At 43.2% G+C, this 16,937-nt stretch overlaps 1 long non-coding RNA gene across 1 annotated transcript in view; it reads left to right on the forward strand.

Annotated features, from left to right (window-relative positions):
- The window catches only part of LOC112212466, a 51,704-nt gene that overhangs the window by 32,721 nt on the left and 2,046 nt on the right, over nt 1–16,937 (forward strand). Inside the window, exon 2 of the long non-coding RNA XR_002946291.2 lies at nt 16,438–16,575. This is a non-coding gene — a long non-coding RNA (uncharacterized LOC112212466). The remainder of the gene's footprint in view (nt 1–16,437; nt 16,576–16,937) is intronic.

Raw genomic sequence — 16,937 nt, forward strand, 5'->3', positions numbered from 1 at the left:
TACGAGACTCCAAGACTTCGCGTACCTGCGAGACCCTGACAAAATCGTTCGGCAATTTTTCATGATATTTCAGAATCTCGTTTGCCCTGCCCACAGCGTAGTCGGTTGTAGCAATATTCTTTGCTGATCGAACTCGGTGGACGATGAATGTAAACCTTGTAGACGTTCTACAATACGTCTGTACCCATGTTACATTCTAATTAGCCATCCAACATGAAAAGGTGTCTACACGGCGCTTCTGCGTCTTTCATTTGCGAGAGCGAGTCTGGCAAAAAAAGAAATCCCGAATTTTTGCTATCCTGGTCGGCTCGTCGAAGAGGCGTCGCGTGAATCATGCTGAACGCGTGGGCAGCCGAGACTTTGTCGCACACACGAGCTCGACAAGCTGTGTTCCGTGTATAAGTACGTGGCAGCAAACAGGACCTATTTCACGAAGTTGTCGTCGGTACGAAACAACTATTAGCGTGTCTTATGGCGTATTATGTTGCGGTGTGCACGCGCATTAACGAGCTCCTGGGTTTATATCGCGAAAAAATACAAATGATCCTCGTAAACGCCCACAACAAATTTTTCTATCCTCCTTTTTCACGTTCCCTTTTTCGTTCTCAGCCGCTTCCAACAGCGTTGAAAACGTGGGGCGCACGCTCTTATCTTCGCATCGATATCGATTCTTCGCTCTCGTTTGCCTGGCTATGTCCTTTCCCGAGACAACGCATCGGCTATCAATATTCACTTTCCGGTTCCTGCATTATTCAAGCGTGGCCTGTTCGACCACGAAGGACCTTCGAAGGTAGGCAAGTGTTTTAGTCGAGGTCAGGCGAGATAGCAAAGGCTTCGCTCAATTATCGTCGTACTATTTTTAAAAGAGATCAACAACGAGGATCCGAGCGAACGATTCGTATCACGGTGATTGATCGATTCGTAATTTCTACATAAATTTCGAAACAGAAGCTATATAGATTTACAACGGCAGATTTTCTTGGATTCGATCGATTTCTTGCTAATATATCCGGATTATTCATTCAAATTATTAGTTCAAACGCTGATCATGTTTGTAGAAATTACTTTATTTCAAATATATATCTTGCATATGATGCAACATTGGCTAATCGATAAAGCGAATAGTTCCTGGAAATACGTTTTTGCTGTCGCAGCGAATATCCTTGTAACCAGGACGACATTGTACAGATGCAATTATCTTCTTTACGAATTTTCTATTGGAATTCAGCGTCTTGCAAATGGGAAATATTTTGTTTCGCACGAGTATGGAATATTAATCACGCACTTACGTAATGAGATTAAAAAATGAATAATCTAGAGGCTCGTATCTATCATATTTTTTCTATTCGTCTTCAATATATAAATCTTATATAATACCGGTCGATAATATTCTAGCGTTAATTGGACACGAAGCAGATAGCTAGCAATAATAGAGAAACGCTTGGACGGAACGCTTCAATTCCGCGCGGCCTAGAAAAACCAAATTCCCCGGTTATCCTTATTGCCCCCCTGCTGGCCTCGATTTCCTAGCATAAGTTACGGTAGGCGTCACGAGCGGTCACGTTCGGTGATCGTTCGATTCCTCTTCTCCCTGGACGATTTCTTCGACGTATCGTCTCTTCGCGGAACGACATTCCGCTTCGTACGAACGTTCGAACGTGCAAACACTTGCCGGTTTTCTTGTAGTCGCCTTCTCGACGTGCAACAGCCAGCCCCGAACGGGCGTTTATCCACGCGATTTAAAAGCGGCAAAAATCCTGACCGCTGCTCGATCAGCGCCACAAGAAACCGAGTCTTCCATCGTTCGTAATCGTTTTCACGGAAGATCGACTGTTTTGGTGTTTCGAACGTCTATGGTAGTCTTTGCTCCCGAGATCGCTTCGCATCGTTTTGGGACAAAGGGTGTTCTCCCTTTTCCCGTGACGTCATCGAAAAGGGACCCGTTACCTTCGTGTACGTCAGATTACGTCACAGCGGCAGATGCGTAAGAACGAGGGAATTTCTGAACAGATGTCCAGGGGTTGTTCTTGAGATACTAGGTTGTCCGATGTTAACCCTTAAACATCTGATCTTTTTAAATATAGTACAATATTTAGAAACTTTATCGATTTATATGCGTAATATACGGGGTGGTTGGTAACTGCTGGTACAAGCGGAAAGGGGGTGGTATTTCTTTTTAAATTTTTCCATCGAGACAATGATCTATACAGTGAGATCCGTTATAACGTACCGCACGCGTACCGAGCGAAAATTCAAAGTCGATTTTCTCGAAAACAAAGCCTCAAACGAAAAATGTTTATTCCTCATTTTATATTCTTTTTTCGCGTAGAATCACCCCCTTTCCGCTTGTACCACCAGTTACCAACCACCCTGTATAAACAAGTTATGGAATAATTTTGCCGAGGGTACTACGTATAAATTGTTTATCCTGTTAATCATAGGTATACATAGTAAAGCTTTTAATGTGCTTTGGCGTAGTAATATCTTAAATTAAAAAAAAATTGTACTATGAAAAAATTATAAAACGATCGTTCGAGGTTTGTTACTTGTCAACAATATAGTTAGTTGATAAATTATCGCGCAGAAGAATTCCAGTAATATAAATATACAATGTACAGTAATTACTATACTATATATATGATACATTACGAACATTGTCGAGTAATATATTCAAGGGATAATTCATACTTTAGGATCTTCAAGTGGCAAATTGGAAAGCGAAAGACGTTCGAGCGTGGTCATTATATCTTTACATCTTATATAAATTTTCTGTAAAAATGTTAGTAACCATAATCCTATTGCAAAAGTACTATTACCGTATTATTCATTTAACGCAATCGTGTTAGTACGTGCCTACTTCATAACTGTGCAGTAACTATTCTTCGCAAACTTCCGTAGGCGTCTGACATCTTCTTCACAGAGCCTTCACAGTACGATCTCTCGTTGATCGGCGTATCTCTACGATATACGATTACAAATGAAACATCGTTACTCATCAAAACGTCTGCCAAGCAGTTGGGTCAAAGATGTAATTAATTTCTTGCTACGTTGCTGTATTTCGTACTCTGTATTTCCCTACTGTGTGTCCTACCACGAAATTTCTTTTTGATTACGTGTCACGAGAAAGGACCATCAAGAGGGTGAAATACGTGCTCAAAAAAGAAGGGTGAGTTTTTCCAAGGACCACCCCTGGAGGGGGCACCGGTCGTTTCGGGAACCGGACGCAAACAATTGCAGGCATTTACGACTCGTCCTCGATAAATTTCGCGTCGTGAAAACCGACTATATTTCCTCTCAGGGTGGGAGAGAAGTTGCTGGGCCGAGAAGAGGCGAAATTTATCTTTATCCAAAACAACAGTCACCCCTTCGGGGTGAGCTGTGGGAAACACGGACAGCTGAGGAAGGAAAGAAGGAAGGAAGGAAGGAAGGAGGAGGAGAAAGGACGAGTCTGATGCGAAAGACTGATGCAACCCCAAAATGCTTCCTGTACTTTTCCACCCCTTCCAGTCAAGATTATCCTCCCTGTTTCTTGTCCAGAGTTTAAAAATACCATGTGGTGGTTCTATCTTTAGAAATGAACTCACTGAAGCAACAACGAGGAGCTTTTTATCGCCTATTGTCGCACGTTGCAAACGGTACAAATATCGACTTGTGCAAACATTTTGTGCACATCGAAGTAACGTAATCAAGTAACGACATTTCTTCCGAAGGAAAATATGTCTTTGACGCGATGTGTTTTGTTTCTTCTTTTTTTCACCTTTGTTACCGCGAGAAACGGCAAAGAACGACTTTTGTTATCAGCCAACAGAAACCTGAAGAAACACGAAGAAGCACCGGCCAACAACTGGCAACTTTTTCGAGGAACATGGAATATCGATAAAACGTTTCACGTTGTTACCTCTAAGAACGTAGCTTTCGGGCAACGTCGTTTCGATAAAGATTACCGTGAAAGGACAAACGTCGCGCAGCTTGCCTGCCTTCGAAAAGATCTGTCGATACGTATCGAGAGTAGATAGCAACGAAAACAAACGTCATTCGTCATTCGTTTCAATTTTTCGATTGTTGGTTGAATTGCACGTGATATTTTGACGCGACACGCTACATGGGAATTGATTATCCGACATCAATCTTCGCCAGCCGGCTTATCGAGAGTATTACGCGGTTGATATAGAGATCTTAGCCGGTTCGATGATTGCCTGCTTTCGATGGTCGTCAGGCGTCAACATTGCATCCCGTGGATCATTCGTAATCGAGAACGGAATTAAGCGCTCACCAAGGCGCTCATACTCGCGCCGCTGATTGCAGTCATTAATAGAGAAAATTAATGAGCCGGTAGAGCCGACTCGCTTCGTCTTTGTCCCACGCGATCGTTTCAACGCGCCTCTCTCCTAGAAGCGCGTGTTGATTCACAAATAAATCATCGGCGTTCGTGCCTCTACCAATCGTTGTCCGAGGAAGAAACGAATTTATCCGAGGCTTCTATCCATCTCCTGAGCCCTGTAGCATGGGATCAACCGCTTCATTCGATAGACTTCCGTTTCTATTACTTTCCTTTCCGATATGCAAATATTGTTTTATTACCGAGTTTGCCTTAAGGAAGTAAAATACAAACGGATAAAGGGGAGCTTAGAGTATTATTCAACCATTGAAACACGTGATTTGTGATACTTTCGGAGAGACTAAAACCATGATCCTTTTTCAGGGCGATGTTACCTTAAATTTTCATACTTCGATCTTGCTTTCGCGTTTGTAAACGAAAAGGATCTGTAATATTTTAAGGAGACGATTAACACGCAATTAGATAATAAGAATTATTTCATATTTAAATACGATTGGATAGAAAGTGAGTGGAGCAACGCAGCAGGGTTAACTTGGAAACGTGTCTTTTCGTTTGTTTCAAAAGTATATGATCATTCTCGTATTCGGGGATAGTAACTTTGCGAAAATTCTAAAGTATTGTAGAAGTTTCTGCAATTAAAGCAACGACGAAAACTCGAACAGTTTGCTTTCAAATATCATATTTTGTGTTATTTATTATCGATTCAAGAAATCTAAGAAATTTTCCTTTCCTCGGTCATTGGTAATTGGTCTACCTAGCTGCATAGTTCAGTTAGAAAAACACAGGTAATATAACGTAATATCGTTAATATATTAACAACTACATGTTGATTTTTACTAGTACCACAACACTGTTATTGAGCAAGAAGTGACAGGGACTTAATACCGTGTAGTATTAATAAAGGATTGTACATAATATGGAAATTATCAATCAAATCTTAAAACCTACGTAACATTCACAAGCATTATATGTGTACAGCCTCGTGTTATGAAAATATCGCTATATCGTACGTTGATCGTTTACCAAAATATTCATCTGGCAAAAAATATCCATATCTTAAACAAACAAACTTCTTTCTACATCAAAATTTCCTATAACTTGTAGCGAACCTTCACAAATCTTCCTCGCAAGGTAAATTTTAATCATCGCGCGTATCAGCTAGCGTCATAAATCTCCGTACGTATAAGTCGTCGTACTCGCGCCAGAGATCTCTCGTATCGTAAATTAGAAAAGCGAATACCTCGTAGATCGCTTTCAACCAGATGTTCGTAGCCGGCTCCGTATTCTTTCGTATATATTTCCATGTTCGCGTCGATGAGTTTCTTAGTTACCTTGGAAGGTCGCTCGATGACCTCGGCCTTTGAAGGCTCACCCACAACCGCGATTACAGCGTCTTTTCCACTGGAAACGTCGAAACTCAGTACCGAGGTGGCGGCGGACGAACCGATGGTATGCCTTTCACCTTGCGTAATTATTCACAGTTCATTATTCAGTGTCAGATTATCATGGCGTGACAAGTGTTGCCGCGGCGCGGCGTTAACGGATGCTGGTCGCGAACCTGCCTGTGAACCCGCCTTAAGCCACCGACCGTATCCGTTCGCAGGAAACGCGCGCGTGAGTGATTAGAACAGAAGCGCTAATCAGACGATGAAATATTCCACAAAGGATCGAAGCTGGCGTATACCCTCGGTGTACCCGTGTACCACCGATGGACGTACTAAAAGTTGAACGAACATAACGTCGACCGGTTTCAGAAAGCATAAACGATTGGCCACTCGTTCGAAACTTGTCCCGCGGATATCTAATATTTATTTCTTCGCGTTCATGAGTGTTAGAACGCTGAATGTTCGTATAGGAAAGAATTACCGGTTTATAGTAGCGAGGAATATTCACTTCGATTCATAGGAAAGAAGCACAATGTAGGCGAAGCTAGTCGTAAGAAAACGACGACGATAGTTATAACGCGATAAGAAGAAGCTGGAAGATTTAATTAGTCATCAACGGTAGACTAGGTATCGTTGATCGTTTAGCATCGTTTATGAACGACATTTCAAACGGAACGTTTATCAAGCAAGCCGTGGTGATATTCTTTTTGCCGGTGAACGAGGGAGACGCGGATTGATAGTTAGAGAGACCTGCCGCGTCCGTGGGTGTGATAAATTGCGCTCCACGTGCAGCACGTTCCATTCGCACGTTGTAAAAACGTTTTATCGGTACCTCTGAACTCTACGCTCGATTCTCTCCGAAAAAACGCATCTTGATTCCTGAGAAGTTCGTACTTAGTTATGTTCGACGAGATTCATCTTAATTGCTAAATTACGAGACAATCGAACTTCAATGATATTATTCTTTATAATCGTAACTACGTATGATTATATTTGACATAAGATGACACGTAATAATTAAATAATAATAGTTAAATTGATTTTCGAAAACCTCGTAAAAAGACTAGTTCGTTACTCGACAAGCTCTTCATCTGCAGGCTCTCTAATTTCTGAATTGCAGATTACTATTACCGGTTGATTAGGAAAATTCTTCCAAACCAGTAGAATATCTCTTCGCGTTAATGTAATCAGCGATGCTTAAATAGCAAATATTTGCGCTATCATGTGTCTTTCGATATGTAATTTAATTTTTGTGGTCACTTTACGGATATGAAAAGCTAGAAACGCTGCTTTTAATTCTCGATTCATCGTTAATTCATACATTTTGATCAAGCTTGAATGTCGTCATTGCGAATCGATTGTTGGCTACATCGGGATCGTAAAATTTGAAAAGCAGCCAAATATTTCCTATAAGAAAGTAAGATACTTAAAACGAGAATGAGAACAAAGAGGTTACATATTTTGGCTGGAAACAGAAATGTCGGAGACCACCCTGGACACGCGTCGGTATCAACAGGTGTTGGTTTATGACACCGTAGCGGAAACCGTGGGCATGGACATCGATTCCGATGCAATTTAGATAACCGGAACCGATTCGACAACCCTGAAAACCTGAACGCACCGCGATAAAGTCACGGTGTAAATTCGGCGAATCTCGCGTGCACGCGCGGGTGTGAATCGCGTTACCCGTTCGGCCAAAAGTAAAGCTGACTCATTCGTTGACAAAGAGCCGTAACTTAATTACGTACGCGAGGTGACTTTTAAAGCGGTGGTTTCATACGACGTCGCGCTACGTCGTGCATCTCATTAATGATAATCGACGCGACGACACCGTTTCGTACCACGAATTCAACTTAAAATTTTCTTTCGTGATTCCATTTGCAACAAAGTTCATCTTTCAGATTGTTTATCTGAGAATTTATTTAACGGTTTAATACGTGTTCTGCAAAGGTTTCGAACACGTGAGCTTGCGTTATACGTTGCGAAACACAAGAAAATAAGCGTGACAGTGGTAGAGAAACGGTGCGTGAGGTATCGATCGATAGTTTTAATCGAGGGTACGGCCATCGAGGCCTATCTGGCTCGACGCAGTTTATGCGAACAAGAGGATCGCCAACGCAAGACGCATAAAAGAGCACGGGCATTGTCGTTGTTCGAGCAGATATACCCTCCCTATCCTCTTTATTCCGGCGGGCCCATTGTCAGCCGATACGCGTGTACCTCTCCTTCGTTCTTCACCCGAAACTTTTCCATTCTTCTTCAATTTTCCATCCTCCTTGTCCGCACCCCTAAGATCAACCAGCCCAGAGAACATTCCCTTTGAATGATCGTCGCACGCTATGTTAGCTTCATAGTTTTCCTATGCCTGTTCTACTTTCTAAACGGCTCTCGTACGCAATTCTTCGATGCTTCCTTACCGGTATCACACGCCAAGGATCTTTCAACGATTCCTTAATACCGATCATACGGAATGATTAAACTCAACGTATTAATAAGACATTAGAAAATATGTTGTACGCGTGTTCGTGTGGCTCTTAACGTTTCCCGCTCTTTACGAGACGCACGAACGAGCATAAAATGGACGTGACCGCGGCGCTTGTCCGCCAGTGGACGGCAATTCGAATAAATTATTACCGGTACACGCGCGTCAAACGCGTTATTTACGACACACCGGGTAACCGGGCATGATAACGTCGTCCGGATGAGGCGACAATTAATATTCATCGAGCGGACGATGGTCGAGCACGGGTTCGTGAAGACACGACGAGGAACACCGGTCTCCGTGGCTAATTAAGAAGCTTTAATTCTCTTAAAAACCGACGTCCGGCGCGCTTTTAAAGTATCGGTTACACGAAGAAAAGAGAGGTTTCCGTAGGATATTTATCGCGGCGCACGCGTTCACGTGTATCGAAAGACCGAGAGAGGCACGAACGTGACGTGTGGGTGGAACGGAAAGTCACCCACGTGCCCCACCCTCGGCACGCACGTGTAAAGCACGCACGGTTTACACATGTGCTTACCGATGTACCTGCACGCATTCGTCACCGGACCACACGTGTAAGCGCGCCTTTATACGGCCCTCGACGGCCAGCCTATAGGTGCGTGTTGCATATTCATACACAGCCCCGCGGCTCGATGCTCCACTTCGCCATTCGGGAGGTGTAGGAGGACGGGCGTGCATAATTTTTCGAGTGCCTTGAACTCCGCGTTAATCGATTCCGCTTGCGAGCGTTTCGTTGCCAGCCGCTATTGGAGCTTGGCGACATTGCTACGAAGAGAACGATAGGTTTGTACATAACGAGTATTTTAAAATAATGGATTCTTCAAGGGCGATTGCTGGAAATTTCAAGGTGAAAGAACAATGCATGGAAAATGCAAAGAAGAAAGTTATGTGAACCATCTTGTATAGGGTAGTCGTTATAATAAATAAGACAAATTTTCGGTTAGTTCCCATTTATATAATGGTGCTCGTAAGGACATTGATTTGCCAGTATCCACTGTCTTATCACAAATGCTAAGATATGTAACATTGCAAAGGACAAAAATTGCTAGTCTCTTTTAGTTAGAAAGCAATTACTCTTTCACCTTTCCCCAAATAATCGGATTCCTCCACAAGAGAGAATAATATGTTGGAACGTATAATTGTTTGTGTATTACTGTTAAATGCAACTTCATTTCTTGCTACGCACTCGGTGCGTCGTTTTTACGGTTCATTTTTAAATTACGATACTTTTGCCGACCTGAAAGACATTGGATGACAGGCATTGTTATCAACCTTATTCTTATTAATATTAATTCACCTTTATTAATATAAGTCACAGCATACTATTAAGTATAGCTTAGGGAACTCGTAATAGCAACAACAATAGCGTATACAGGAAGATAATCGTGGTATATCACGATGGAATTTACCGAACTTAATTAACGTACAAACAGTTGTTCGACTTTTACGACTCTTAGCCCTTCCCTTTCTCTTGTTCTTTCCTTCTTTTTTTTTTTTTTTTTAACTTTCTTGCCGCTCGTTTTTAATCTTGTTGCACGTGAGAGACGGCGCTCGACGCGCGTGGGAGGGTCGTACGAAAGGGATCCAAGTTCCAGAGCCGAATTTTAATAGCCTGCGCGCCTTTGAAAGTCGAGGTCGGTCGCCAGTTTACTTTCATTCGATTGCCGGACTATTTTTTATCACGTAATATCGCTGCTACCTATCTATCGTAAAAGAAAGGAAAATTATTGCGAAGGCACGCGTTACTTCAGCTGCAATTTGGAGCAAAAGAACTCGAACTTTTCTTTGCTCGTAAGAAAACAAGTTATGGTAAATCATCCTCCACACTGAAGACAAAAACTCGGAGAATTTTTGCGATCACGTCAGAATATTCCTCTCGTGCTACGTTCAAACACTTGCAACAATTTTTGCAACATTTTTCATCGATAATTTTCAATTTTTTTTTCTTATTATTAAATACGTTAAAGAATATGATTTTTTTTTCCTAAATACGCTGTTTGCCACAGATTGTCCCAAACAATAATACTTGACAGGTTTCTCGATAGCGATCTAGTTTAAAGAACACGACGCTGTCGTGAAATTGCCCAGGAAAGTGTGAATATAAAATGAGCCAGCAAAGATAGCTTTTTGCTCTCATTGACGTCATCCTTCTTCCACAAACTATTCATATTCGCAATAAATAACGTTGATGAAAACGATCGATTAAAAAGACACTCGTGGCGCAGGAAATCGCGGTGTAATGTATAGGTCACGGATTCCGGAACGATCTGACAAAAATAACCGCAAATGCCTTAATTACGTCGATATCTTAAATAGAATCGCCGATAAAACGATTCTATCCCCGCTGTGGAATAAAGAAGAGCAACGTTGCTCAAAGTGATCGGTCGCCCAAGATCCGCCGTTCATTAATTAACCTCTCGAAGCAAAGGTTGCCGAAATGCATTTTTATCGGTGCTTCATCGACCATACAGCGTCGTTATCCTCGATTTGGCGAACAGCCAAGGAAAGGTAACCCGTGAAGGGAATCTGAAAATCTTGCGGCGGACGCGAGTCATCATCGCCACGGTAGTTTCTGTTGCTGGTTGCTGGCGCCCACCAGCGAGGCAGCCTCGTTACAGCCGCTGGATATAAAACTTAATTTCACTTCGCCGAAAAATAAATCCCAGGTGAGAGAGGGCCCCGCGTTGTGAAACGATGTCGAGTCTCGGCGAAGAGGGACGGGTGAGCGCGCACAGGAAGCACGGTTTCTCCGCGAAACGGCGCGAGAGGAAACCAGCTGCGCCTCTTTTTTATCCGCTCGCGCCCGTAACTTTTCTTTGCACGATCGTTTCTCGCGGAACGCAGTTACCGGTAATTTCGCGAGCCGTATCCCCGAAATCTGCTGGACCAGGCCAGGATGCGAATCGAACTGTTTCGCGCCGCCTCTGAGAACCGGGATAACTTTGCTCTCTGCCACTTTTTCTTTGCTCCCATTTTCTTCCGTTTCTTTCCTCCTTCGACCCTCTTCTTCTTCTCTCCTCGTCGTTTCTTTCGTGCGTACCAGGTGGAATCGGTCGGAGAACGGAGTCGGTTCGACCAGTTTTCGAAACCGCGATATAAACATTCGAAACAGTTCACGGGACGAATAAGAGCTGGTACACTTCGTATCCGGCATTGAAATTACCGGAGCGGCAGGTTCGCATCGTCGAAATTACCAAGGCTCCTCGAGTCGATACGCGGCTCGCGTCGCACTCGTGCTCCTTCATCTCGATTCTTGTTATCGTTTAATTATTGGATCCTTTGATTGACGAAGGAATTTAATCGATCCGTATCGCTGGCGAGGAGGCTGGTAGAAGGAGTCACGAATCTGTTTCAGGCTATCGCGATATATTTTCAAATATGATCGATAACGATGATAAACCTCTGGAATCGACGGATGCTTTTAAAGTATTTGAAAATTTCGCGATATCAACGCAGGTTTATCCGATACCTATAAAATACCGCGAAATATAATTTAAGGCGCGTAAACGAAATAAATCGCGCCAGGTGAGATTTAAAATACATGATATATCGCCGAAGTATATCTGTATTTGAAATAATATTATTATATGCACGTAACTCATTTTATATTTCCTTAATAATTCTTTCAGTTATGATATTCCTAATCCACGGATCAATAATATTTCAGAAAAAGCGTTAGAAAAGATAAGGATGGTTTATAGGATTGGTGCTTTTACGATCGCAGGTAACACGCGTTTGAAATGTAGAACCTGATCGCGGCTACCCTACCAACGAGGCATTTTAGGCGTGCGCCAGAAACAAGAAACTCGTTTGCTACACGTCGCCTATATATTATCACTGTCGCTTTTATCGATTCGTTTCGACGACTTCCAGCGTTTCCATCGAGGGAAATCAAGCTACCATCGCCACCAACGTTTACGACCTATCTCTTCCACCAAGATTTATAAAAACCAATAAAATTCGATTACTCCTATCTTACAAATTCTCTCGCATCCGCGAATGAAATTCCCATTGAATGCCACGGACTGCCATTAAAAGCCTGCGCTACCGTGAAGACGTCGATTCCCTGCGGAGAACTCGGTTCATTGTGCAGAATTCAGTTCAGTGTGGAGAGCTCGATTTACCGCCGAGTGTTCAGTTCGGTACAGAGAACTGGCTTTACCGTACAGTAGCCGATTCATCGTAGAGAACTCGGTTCACCGTGGAGAACTTGTTCTACCGTAGAAAATTCAGTTCAGCGTCGAGAGGTCGATTCACTCTGGAAAATTCAGTTCACAGGGAAAAGCCCGGTTCACCAAGGAGAATTCAGTTCGGTGTGAAGAACCGAGAAACTGGAGAACCGAGACTCCCGATACGTTGCTCGCCAGAGATAGATATTCGCGGATGGATCGGGGGAAACGGCGGCAAGATGATCGCGCGCGATCGATACCGCGAGAGCGGACCGATCTTGGAGCCGCCAAGGGAAAATCGATTCCCGTGATCTTCCTATCTAAAATCTGGTATCCCCGTAAGAGTAACGTGCGCTGACTGAGCGTTGCGGCTGCCTTGTTACCGAGCCTCGACCAAGCTACTCTCCGTTACTCTGTGCAGCTTCGTCCTTCTTCTGGACCTTCTTCCGAGGCCTCAGCTCCGCTCCCCGTGTCCCGTCGTCCCGCGCGCCAATTCATTAAGCTGTAATTGAGTTTTCAGCCCGGCGATACGAAGACCGAGATACATCTATGTAGGATGTAAGAAAGAGGAGAGGGAGAGAAAGGAAGTAAAGGGACGAGAAACGTACGGATACCGAACGTGTGATAAAGAGACGAGAAGAGGAAAGGGGGGAAAGGGAACGGGCACATCGCGAATTAAACACGACAACGTGTGACCGATGTCCAGGCCGTGATTAACTAAAGTTTTAACAAGCTCTCTCTAGCCTTCGTTCCCGATGACGACGACCACGGTACCGACCATCGTCGATGCTTACACGCACGCCGTACGGATTAATTCTCCAGCCGTGCTGTAGTTGCGAGAGACTTATTTCTCGATGGTTAATCTACCAGGCAGTTAATGTCACTATACCTGTACTTGGGGAGGAGAGTCATTACGGCGGCCAGGCTTCTTCCTTTTTTCCCCTCTTTTTCCGCTTCTATTTACGCGCTCGTTACCCGCGAATTCGCGAGGCTCCTGCGCACTACTGCGCGCGCTCGATCGGAACGAATACATCAAAATATTAGGAGGGGCAAATACGTATCTGGATGATCCCTACGGTTATGTTGGAAGTTTCGCGCGATTTCAGACCGGCCATGGTTTATGAACCGTGTTCGTAGATTTTTCTTCCTTCGATATTTTTTTCCATTAATAACTCGCATTCCTGGCGTTCCTATCGTATTAAGATTTTCCTGTTTGGTGCAACCGTTCGTTCAACACTACCAAACACCAACGACTAAGATATAGGAATTCTTTCAACGGAATCAAACCGAAAGAACGCGTTTATACGAAGAAAAATAGAATTCCTGCGAAGAATTACGAGTCGATGTGGATGATCGTGATTCGATCACTCTTGTACTTGGAAAAGTCTTATGAAAAATTGTGAATTCGTTCAATTATATCGATAAGATTCCTGTGAAATATTTTGAATTATTCGATTGTCTTTACTTGCTCGAATAGTTGCGGCATTAGCAAAAGGCTCATGTATGTGCATACTGATTAAAGGCTAATCGAACGAAATTTATGGCGTGGAACATGCATCGTGTCCGCATAATACGGATGCCAGAAAGTGAAACTACTCGACAATGATAGAGGGAGATCACATCTGGTGGAAACTCGTTCCCACGTCGCGACGGCTACGCGTGTCTAGGAAGCGCGTGGGCGCGCGTAACCAAGGGAAGCAAAAGCCGGTCGAACAGTTTTCAGATGAAGCCAGCGCCGTTTGTACTCGGCGTGGGTGGCTTGGAAATGTCCTGCAACGATGGATACCGGCTCTGGACGGGACCGTAATTCGAGCCTCTGTCAGGTGCGCCGGCTCGATTACCTTAATTCTCGAAACTCGTTCTCATCTCGATTTACCGGCCATCCGCGACGCGTTGCCCCGTTCCTTGGAAAGACGACCGGGGTATCCCTTTCTTCTGGTTGCGGTGCCACACCACAGATTTGTCCCTGCGACGCGCCTGCTAAGTTTCCAACGATTCGAGGTCATCGATCTTCGAGTTTTTTGGATCTGTATTTTGATCTTCCAGCGAGATCTTTCTCGGTATTCGGGTTCCTTAAAGCATCCTCGCGTTCTCGTTTATCCTTCACCGGTAATGGACTATTGACCCTTTGGTTTAGCTGAGCGTGATAAAACGAAGAAGAATGTAGAACGAACTATTTAGAAAATAATCCTCTTCTGCTTTCTTTATATCGAACGTAAGAAAAACATACGTACGAACACACGTTCAAGTCTTTATAGTAAATAAATATTAACAATCAAAAAGCTTGTTGCAAAGGAGGTAGCTTCACTTTCCAGTAATTTGCGTAAACCAATGAACATCGACTCGAAATTGGTTACAATCAGATTATTTTTACAAACGTGCTGGAAATTCGATGTCGTTTAAAAACGACAGCATGTTTGTCGAGAATCTTTGCTATTGCTGTTAGATCCTTGGTAAATTAATATTTGTTCAATTGTTATGTTCATCGTGGTTAAAAGTCCGTAGTGTTAACTGAGATCGAAAATTTGACATCGATGATAATTATGATTCGAAATCCCTCTGAGTTCAATCTCGGTTCGTATTATCACGAACGTCGCCTCAACTAAATCCAAAAAATTCATGCAGCAGACAAAAGTCGTCGAGAGCGAGGATCGAAGTGAATTTTTGCGGAAGCCGCCGACAATGGCGAACGTGGGCCACGAATAATCCCACGTAGGTTTGGAAAAGCTGCTTAGCTCGAATCAAGGCGGCTCCATTGCACCCACTTTGTCCGCTATTGTGCGCTATGAAATAGAGAAGCATCGAGACGGACGGCTTGATCCTCAGTCGTTATCTTCGATTCCTCGATCGTCGACCGTATTTACAGACAATTCTGTATTTACCAGTTTCTTCTACATCAAGGCGAGACCTGTTGCGTGTTGGCCGAGTTTCATTACCGAGGCCCAAATGAATCCCCGAGACGCGGCACTAATTAATGACGCGGTACGCTTCGTTCTGGCGAACGCGAGAGACCCAACCAAACGGACGATCTCGTTCGTGAGTCATCGTGAACGAGATTTACGTTCTTCAACGACGCTAATAGAATTCTCGAAAATTTCTGCCCAGTCATTTCGATTGGTCCATTCTGATGAATTTCGGTTTCGCGTCGTGTGCCTTCTCGTTGACGTGTAAAAATAATGGAGGAGGAAATCGGATCTCGTTGGTCGTAGGGAGAACCGAACGGTCGAATTTTTGACCATTAGCTTTCTTTTCTTTTTTCTTTCGACTTTTCTGCTAGTAATTGCCAGTTGTTCGACAAAATCATCGTCTCAATATGGTCCGCGAAATAATTTTGGGGTTGTTAAATGTTGACTAACAGGCTTGTGTTAGATATCCGTCCTTGGCATTCGAAGAATCATGATGATTTCAGTCGAAGGACCAAGGCTATCGTAAAAGTGTCGTCCTTCGTTCATCGAAGCTGGTTCCTCCGCTGAAAAGGAACGACCGTCTCACCTTGGACTCGCTTCAGTTTCGAAGTCCAATCGAGCACTCCGTCTAACTGGTAATCATATCGATGCGTGTCAAACATTGAAACTAAATAGGCATTCTTGTTTCGTTGAGTCTTATACCAGAAACGCTGGGCTAGCATCCTACGACAATTATCTTATCACGAAGAAATTATTAAACGCTGTTATTAACAGAATGGTTATAATGAGTAATTCGTGATTTTTTATAAAAATTTTACAGATTCATAACGTATCGTACATCACATTTTTACGATCTTGAAGGTCTTTTTTTTGTAAAACATATAATTTTCCATTTTGTTTTCTTCGGTACAAGTTTTTCGCTTTAATTGTCTATAATTCTAGCGTCAGTGTACCTAATATTCATGACGATAAGAAACAAATCTTGCTGAGAGCGATACACGCGTAGTTATAATTCAAAGTTCAAACGTATTCCTATATAAAACATCTTTTAATCTAATCAACAAACATGCAAGAAGAGTGGCTCGCCTGTCCAAACTTCCAATCTAAATTAACTTTAATTCCAATTTAATTTCAGTTTGGCGAAAACCTGAACGCATACATTGAACTTTCTTGACGGCGTGAAACGAACGTTCTTGTGGCGGTACGAGCATAGACACGTGAGGATTCGTGTGGTATCCTGCCGAAAAAGTGTGTAACTCGATCCGGCAAAAAGGTAATAACCCGCTCATGAATTTTAATTTAAAATTAAAGCGATACCGCGCGGGGGAGGGACCCGCGATATATAGCTCATCCGAGAGTGGTTTTGCAGGTAGCTGATACACAGACACAGTCCTCCTCTTCCTCATCCCTGTTTCACTTTCGCTCTTCCTCTTCTTCTTCGTCTTCTCCTTCCTCTTTATCGTTATCTTCGTCTTCTTCTGCTGTTGCTTTGCCGAAGCTGATTCTCTCGTTCACACGCCTCCTTCATTTTCGAACACCATACAACGAGGCTGGCATTCTGAGGGAAGCCTCTAGAATGTGTCTGACGAAACTGTTACCCTTTACCGGATAATAATAAAAAAAAAAAAAAAAAAA

Source organism: Bombus impatiens, unplaced genomic scaffold (genome assembly GCF_000188095.3).
Source record: "Bombus impatiens unplaced genomic scaffold, BIMP_2.2 scf_0197, whole genome shotgun sequence".
Taxonomy (NCBI): Eukaryota; Metazoa; Arthropoda; class Insecta; order Hymenoptera; family Apidae; genus Bombus; species Bombus impatiens.